Source organism: Rattus norvegicus, chromosome 18 (genome assembly GCF_021556685.1).
Source record: "Rattus norvegicus strain SHRSP/BbbUtx chromosome 18, alternate assembly SHRSP_T2T, whole genome shotgun sequence".
Lineage (NCBI taxonomy): Eukaryota > Metazoa > Chordata > Mammalia > Rodentia > Muridae > Rattus > Rattus norvegicus.
The window spans coordinates 28,478,622-28,486,990 of NC_141551.1; positions in this window are offsets into that span (position 1 = coordinate 28,478,622).

Consider the following 8,369-nt stretch of genomic DNA (forward strand, 5'->3'; position numbering starts at 1 on the left):
ACAGGCCTTCTATTTACCATAAAATTGTTAAAGAGCCCGTGCATTCCTCCTCCCCAGTCCTCCTGGGCCCTAATCCAATCCTGGTTCCTCCTGCCCCTCCAAAAACTTTCCAGAGCCCCACAACAGCCCCCATTATATACAATGATTCCAGCCCACCCAGTTTATTTCCCTCGGGCCCCCTTAACCCCCTGAAGATTAACCTTCCCAATACCAAAAATTTGATTCTCACCTTGATCAATCAGACCTTTTTGACCTTAAACCTTACAGATCCTAAGTTAGTTGAAGATTGTAGGCTCTGCTATCATTCCCAACCCCCTTTTTATGAAGGAATAGCTGTGGTTGGAGACTTTATCCCCATAAATGATTCCCACCATTGCAGATGGCAACCAGGGGAATGGAATGGTTTGTCCCTGTCCCAGGTGTCAGGGCTGGGGCTTTGTGTTGGGGGATCTCATCTCCCCACCACCTTTGTAATCAAACCATAGCCCCTGACAAATATTCTCAATATTTATTACCTCAAAATGATGCTTGGTGGATTTGCCTTGATGGTCTCACCCTGTTTTACTACTGAGGCTTTTTTCACTGATAGTTCTGATTTTTGTGTATTGGTTCAATTGGTTCCCCATCTTGTGCATTATCATTCTGAAGAATTTTTCCACTTGTGGGACCAGTCATTCGAGTCCCCACCCGCTGTGCTGACTAGACAGCTCAGAGAACCCATCTCAGCACTCACCATCTCTGTACTCCTCGGTTTTGGGGTGGTGGGTGCAGGAACAGGCATTTCTTCCCTGATCTTATCTAACTCCAGATATCAAGAACTTAGTGCTACCACCGACGCTGATGTCCAGAGGCTCCAACAAGGGGTCAATGATCTCTCTGACTCCCTCTCATCCCTCGCAGAAGTGACCCTTCAGAATCGCAGAGGACTCGATCTGCTCTTTTTACAACAGGGAAGACTCTGTACAGCACTCACAGAAGAATGCTGCTTCTATGCCGATAAGGCAGGAATAGTTAAAGAGAGCATGAAAAAGGTCAGAGAAGGTTTAGAAAAGAGAAAAAGCTGAGAACTGGTATCAAAATTGGTTCTCCAACTCCCCTTGGTTGTCCACCCTGCTTCCCTCTCTGTTGGGCCCCCTAGTAGGCCTTCTTTTGCTTATATCTTTTGGCCCTTGGGCACTTAATCGTTTAACCAGCTTTATTAAACAACAGGTAGATAATATAGCAACAAAACCTATTCAGGTCTAGCTATGGAGGATGCCTTTGATGAGGGCCAAGATCACCTACACATCTCCTCCTAGCCCAGGCAAGGACATTTTTGTCCTTCAGCCAAATGAGGCCAACATTCTTTTCTGCCGTTGTCCTGATGTCTTTGCTGAAAAATCAATGAGTTGTCACCCCTGCATGCTGAGCTGGACAGTCAATGATGGGTAAGAGAGTGATATATTCACAATAAAGGGCCTAAGACAGGAGGGCCGCCATTAGCTGCTGCCTTATCCCATGACGGACCCTGGCCACAAGATTCTCTTGGCCATGTGACAAATATCACTCCAACCTAAGACAGACGCAGTTCCCAAGGGGCTCATTCCAGGACAGCACGGCCATTTGGCCACCTTTTCATTTGACTATAAGGAAGGGGGAGATGTTGGGAGTGATGCCCTTGAAACCCTCCATTATTGATGTTATTATTATGGTTAGAATTAAGTATGACTGGGTTCATGGAAAATCCCCAGCCAGCTGCAGAAGACTAATACAAATCTGGTGGTCAAAATGAATAATAATATGATAAAGCTGTGACCTTGCTGAGAAATACATCTGACCCCAAGACGCCCAACGTGATGACCTGTAACCTTTCTGAAAAACCAACATCCTGCTGACTAATAGATATGACAAACCTGTGACCTTTCTGACATCCTGTCAACATCAGCCTATTCCCTGATCACACGAATATTGTGTCCTTGGCCTGTGTAAATGTTTAACACTTCCCCCTCCCTCTGTTACCCCTATAACGGTATAAATTCAGCCTTGGAGAAAAATAAAATTGTTGCCTTGATCAGACTCTTGTCTTGGCGTCCTTCTTTGTGTCTCTTGTCCCCCATTCTCTTTCAGGTATCCTCAGCACCCTCGTTGACACAAAACAAAACAAAATGTGGTATTTGATAGTGGTACATTGGCCAAATCACATTGTACAGCATTCCTAGAATTGGGAAGCAAGGTTTATCATCATCGTCATTGTTGTCATTGTCATCATCATGGTCATCATGGTCATCATCGCCGCCGTCGTCGTTGTTGTCGTCGTCGTCGTCATCATCATCATCATCATCATCATCATCATCATCATCATCATTTTTTAGAAGATTTTATTATATAGCCCTGGCTGTTCGGGAACTCACTATGTAGACCGACCTAGCCTAGAATTCACAGAAATTCATTTGCCTCTGTCTTCTGAGATTAAAAGCATGTCTCACTATGCCCAACTAAAGCAAGGTGTTTTTCAAAGCAGTTTTTGACCAATTTGGCAGCCCCTTTAAGTTTATGTAATCCTGGGATGTCACCCTGTCCCTTCCTCTGTGAACTCTAATTGCTTCCTCACTTCTCTTCCTCCTATCCTCACTTCTAGTAAATATTGCAATGAAGTGTTCTGCAGGGAGGGACGGACACTCTGCTGGATATTCCAGATGTCCTCACTTTTTTCTTGTCTTGACCAAGAAATTCAGAGTGCCTTAGACAGTCTGTCTTAGTTAAATGTCACTTTTTTTTTCTGAACCCAATCAGGGAGTCTGGACATTAAGGTATTTAGGTTGTTAAAACACTAAAGAAAACCAACACCAGACCTTAAGCTTCCAACCTCAGACAAACTTCCTGTGACAGACATATTTAGGAGGAACCTCTTTCCCTTGCTCTGTGTCTTGAGGATGGCACAGTCCTTGGTAGGTAAGCACTTTAATAAGTGCATTAGATGGATCATCTTTGCATCTGCTGCTTCTTTCTTTGGAAACCTGATGACGCCATCTCTAAAGGGTTGGAGGTGCCCCGCTATGAGAACTCACTTGCATCTGCCTTTGTGGGTAATTCCAGCTTCTAATTTGGCCTGAGGGAAGCATTTTCCATCTCCACTTTGCTTTCTCATTTTCCCACCAAGAACAATTCCAGTAAATTTGGAAGTTAGAGCTGGACTGTGTTGAATGAGAATTAACTAGTATGTCACTGGTTTTGATAGAGGGAAAGAAACCAGTGTCCCATAGGTGGAAGACTGCAACCATACAGTTATAACAGCCCGCACAGGTTTGTATCCCTAGACTTCTGGGGAGAATTCTACTTGGAATTGTGAGTGTGTGTGTGTGTGTGTGTGTGTGTGTGTGTGTGTGTGCGCGCGCGCGTGCGTGTGTGTGTGCACGCGTGTGTGTTGCATGCTCTTATGCAGATCAGAGGGTGACACTACTGTCTCCATCTATCACTCTTATTTCTTACTCATTTGCTTTATTTTTCATTTATTCTCTCATTTATTATATCCTGACCGAAGTTTCCTTTCCCTCTCTCCTCCCAATTCCTCTCCCCCAAGCCCCACTCTTTTAAAGACAAGATCTTTAAGAGATCCGTCTGCCTCTGCCTCCTGGGTCCTGGGATTACGGGCATGTGCCACCTCACCTGATGAAGATATTTTATTTCCGCAGAAGTGTTAATTGATGAATAGCTGCTTGTCTGCTCTCAAGCCAAACAAGGAAACCTCAGAGCATACCGCCTATTGTATATCCTGTTGAGCATTCTCTATATTTCCGGAATCATGCGTCAAATCCAGGCCAGGTCATTGTGACATCCCTGATGAGTTTCACTAAGCAGAGCTGACTATACACATACTAAGAGCGGAGGTTGTGAGACCTGGATAAGTTTCTTGACCTTAGATTTCTGGATTCTCTCTCTCTCTCTCTCTCTCTCTCTCTCTCTCTCTCTCTCTCTCTCTCTCTCTGTGTGTGTGTGTGTGTGCGTGTGTGTACGTGCACGCATGTGAGGGGTACACATGTGGTGGACAGAGGTTGATGTCCAATGTCTTCTCCTACTGCTCTCCCTCTTATTTGTCTAAAACAAGGTCTCTTAAGGAACCTGGTGCCCATCATCTCGGCTATACTGGCTAGCCCTGCTATCCCCTTCTCTCCGCCTTGTTCAAGAGTTGGGGTTACATGTGTTCTACTTGTCTTACCAACTCCAGGGATGATCCAAACTCAGGTCCTCACATGCTCGCAAAGTAACACCAAGATGATGGTAGTGCAGGGTATGGGTCTGGGTCTTGTGGAGGTACCAAGCTGGCAGACAGGTGGATACAGGAGGCAGTTTGGGCAGTGGTAGCTGTCTGAATGGACTCTTCAGGCAGGACATAGCTTTGGCAGGGACCTCATCTCATCTTCTCCACCAGGAGTTAGATATGTGTTTAAGAGCCTATTTGGGCCAAGGAGTGATGGTACAATTCTTTAATCCCAGTATATGGGAGGCAGAGGCAGAGGCAGAGGCAGAGGCAGGTGGATCTGTGAGTTTGAGGACAGCCTGGTCTACAGAATAAGTTCCTTCCAGGACAGCCAAGGGTACACAGAAAAAAACATGTCAGAGAGGGAGGGAGGGAGGGAGAGAGGGAGGAAGGAGAGAGAGAGAGAGAGAGAGAGAGAGAGAGAGAGAGAGAGAGAGAGACTGACTATGAGACTATTCTGGGGTCAGCAAGTGGTCAAGTGTGCGCCATAAGAGCCTAACATCTGAGTTCAGGCACCAGGGCCCGCTTAAAGATGTAAGAAGAGGGGAACTGGAGAAGTGGCTCAGTGGTTAAGAGCACTGACTGCTCGTCCAGAGGTCTTGAGTTCAAATCCCAGCAACCACATGGTGGCTCACAGCCATCTGCAATGGGGTTGGATGCCCTCTTCTGCTGTGTTGGAAGACAGCTGCAGTGTACTCACATAAATAAATAAATAATTTTAAAAAAAGATGTAAGAAGAGAACCAATGAACCAGCTCTCTGACTTGCATCCATACATGTGTAGTGGCATGTACATGCCTCCTTCCCATCAATTCAGAGGAGGAGGAGGAAGAAGAGGAGGAGGAAGAGGAGGAGGAGGAGGAGGAGGAGGAGGCGCCACTGCTATAAGCTTGTTGCAAGAAGAAGAGGTCCAGACACTAGCTCCATCACAGCAGGATGGTACATAGTAGGTGATCAGTATGTCCTGGGGTTGGAAAAATATTGGATTTGGAGACATGGTACAAGGTGTTAAATCTGTACATATTTAACTGACTGTTTTGTGGTAGAGACTCCAAGGGGACAGAACTAAATTCAGAGGAAGGAGGTTGATGTGAAAAACAATTTGTGGAGAGACCTATAGCTAAAAGCATTTGCTCTCAGCCTGGTAGGTTGGTTCACTGCACCTAGATGGCAGTTCAAACCCACCTGCAGCTCCAGGTGCAGGGAATCTAGCACCCCATTCTGGTTTCTGGGAGCAGTAGGCACACAATGGTGTATATACCTATGCACACATGGCCAAAACAGTAAGACATATAAAGTAAAAATAAATCTCTTTTTAAAAGATTTATTTTTTTTGTGATTCTGTTTTTGTTTTTTATGTGCATTGGTGTTTTGCTTGCATGTATGTTTGTGTGAGGGTGTTGGAGCCCTTGGAAATGGAGTTACAGAGAGGTGTGAGCTGCCATGTGGGTGCTGGGAACTGAACTAGGGTCTTCTAGAAGAGCAGCCATTGCTCTTAACCTCTGACCTGTCTCTCCAGCCCAAAATACTTTTTTAAAAAAAAGAACAATTCACTTTTTTCATTTGTATTGTTCCTGAACTTGGGGTCATAAAAAAGAGTATTTATTTGGTGTGACTGCCTCAGAAAGAGGCATAAAGATATACAGGGAGCTCCCCCACCATTTAGCTTCAGGATCGTGAAGTGAGGTTAAAGTTATTTTTTAATATTTATTTAATGTACACGAATAAGACTGTAGCTGTCTTCAGACACACCATAAGAGGGCATTGGATCTCATTACAGATGGTTATGAACTTCTATGTAGTTGCTGGGAATTGAACTCAGAACCTCTGGAAGAGCAGGCAGTGCTCTAAACCTCTGAGCCATCTCTCCAGCCCATGAGGTTAAAGTTTATGGAGAGGGTCTGGGTTACGCATATCTAAGCAGCTCCCCAGTCTAGGGGTCTTGCCTATCATTATCTGACTCTTAATCTCCCTAGCAAGAGGTCTGAGAAGCCTTCAGCATTGTGTGAAATTGCTCTTTATAGAGGATAAGTTCTTCCTCTGGCCAGTACCAGGGTTTATTTAGGCCTTTTCTTTCTTTTCCCAGCACAAATTCCTGAAACTTGGATGGGAAGTCCCTCCTCTGCCTGGCATGAGGAGAGAAGCCACGTTTTTTTTTTTTTTTTTTTTTTTTTTTTTTAATTATTTATTTTATTCATATGAGTACACTGTAGCTGTCTTTACACACCAGAAGAGGGCATCGGATCCCATTACAGATGGTTGTGAGCCACCATGTGGTTGCTGGGAATGGAACTCAGGACCTCAGGAAGAGCAGTCGGCACTCTTTTTTTTTTTTTGGTTCTTTTTTTTGGAGCTGGGGACCGAACCCAGGGCCTTGCGCTTCCTAGGTAAGCACTCTACCACTGAGCTAAATCCCCAGCCCCAGCAGTCGGCACTCTTAACCGCTGAGCCATCTCTCCAGCCCGAGAAGCCACGTTTTTAGCTTTAGGTTTTTTCTTTTCCCAGCATGAGATTTCTGGAGAAAATTCCAGTTTCTTGGGGGTCCACTATTTCAGTAGTCTGATAACCAAAAGAAGAGAGACAGAATTGTCTCTTCAAGGACCTTCCTTCCTGTGAAGCTACTTACAGCATTTTGCCTTAAGAGTAAAGGCACCAAGGAAAGTCGTCGTGTCACCAGAACAACTAATTCTCTTGGAGCTGAGAAGGAAGTATGAGAGAAAACCATCAACAGATTATACTGCGACTGAGTGACAGTTTTGAAAGGGTCAGAGAGAAGAACAAGGAAACACGTGACTTCACAAAGGAATGGGTTTAACCGGAGAGAACCTGAGGAAGAGCCGACTCTAGCTGAGGAAAACCAGAGAGTTTGTGGACCCCTTATAGACTGGGGATAGTAACAGGGAGAAAGGAGGAAAGGATGGAGAATGGGCATGTCTTAGTTAGATTTCTATTGCTGTGATAAACATCAGAAAGAGCTTGAGGAGAAAAGAGTTTATTTCATCTTACAATTCCAGGTAGCAACAGTCTATCACCGGGGGAAGTCAGAACAGGAAGCAAGGCAGGAACTGAAGTGGAGACCATGGAAGACTGATGCTCATTGGCTTGTTCCTCCTTTCTTGCTCAGTCTGCCATTTTATAGCATCTAAGACCACCAGCCCAGGGATAGCACCACCCATAGTGAGCCAAGAAAACGTAACAAAGGCTATCCATTGGCCCATATTCTGTGGGTATTTTTTTCAATTGAGATTCCTTCTTCCAAAAATGACTCTAGCTTGTGGCAAGTTGACACGAAACTAGCTAGCACAGAGGGTCAAAGGGCTTCCTTTTTGTCCTGAGACTGACTCTTGCTAGGAGTGACCACGGAATGAAAGAAATCAACTAATTCATAAATATCTCTATTACTAGGTGTTATCAGAGGTCCATAGGATGGGTGGGTGTTGGGGTACATTGTGTTAAGAGCATTGGTTACTCTTCCAGAGGACATGGGTTCAATTCCCAGCATCCAAATGGCAGTTGAATATTATTTTTACAAAACGAAACAAAACAAAACAACAAACAAAACTAATTATACTGGATAGTGGTGCTTACCTTTAATCCTGGCACTCAGGAGGCAGAGACCTGCAGATTTCGAAGTTCAACTCGCTTGGTCTACTACACAGGTCTCAAAAACCAAAACCAAAGCCAAACCAAACCAACCAACCAACCAACAAACAAAAAACCCTCAACAACAATAAAAAAACCAAACCAGAAAACTACCGGCAAACCCAAAACAAAACTTGTCGTTAACTTTGGTTCCAGGGACTCTGATACTGTCTTCTGGCCTCCACAGACACTGAGTACAAACATACATTCAGGCAAAACACTCATACACATAAAATTAAATACATGTTTATTTAGACTAAAAGATTTATTTTTAGTTACCATCCCACCCTCTTTCTAAAAGGGATCCTGTTGCAGGATATTTTGACCACATAAAAAGTTAGTTTGTAGAAGAAATCAGCCGTGTTTGAAAGGGACTTCAAGTCACAAATTAGAGAAAGATTTGACAAAATAGAATATGCCCAACTCTCATGAGAAGAGAGAGGAAAGAGAAGTTACTTAAGGGACAGGAGAGGGAGAGGGAGAGGGAGAGA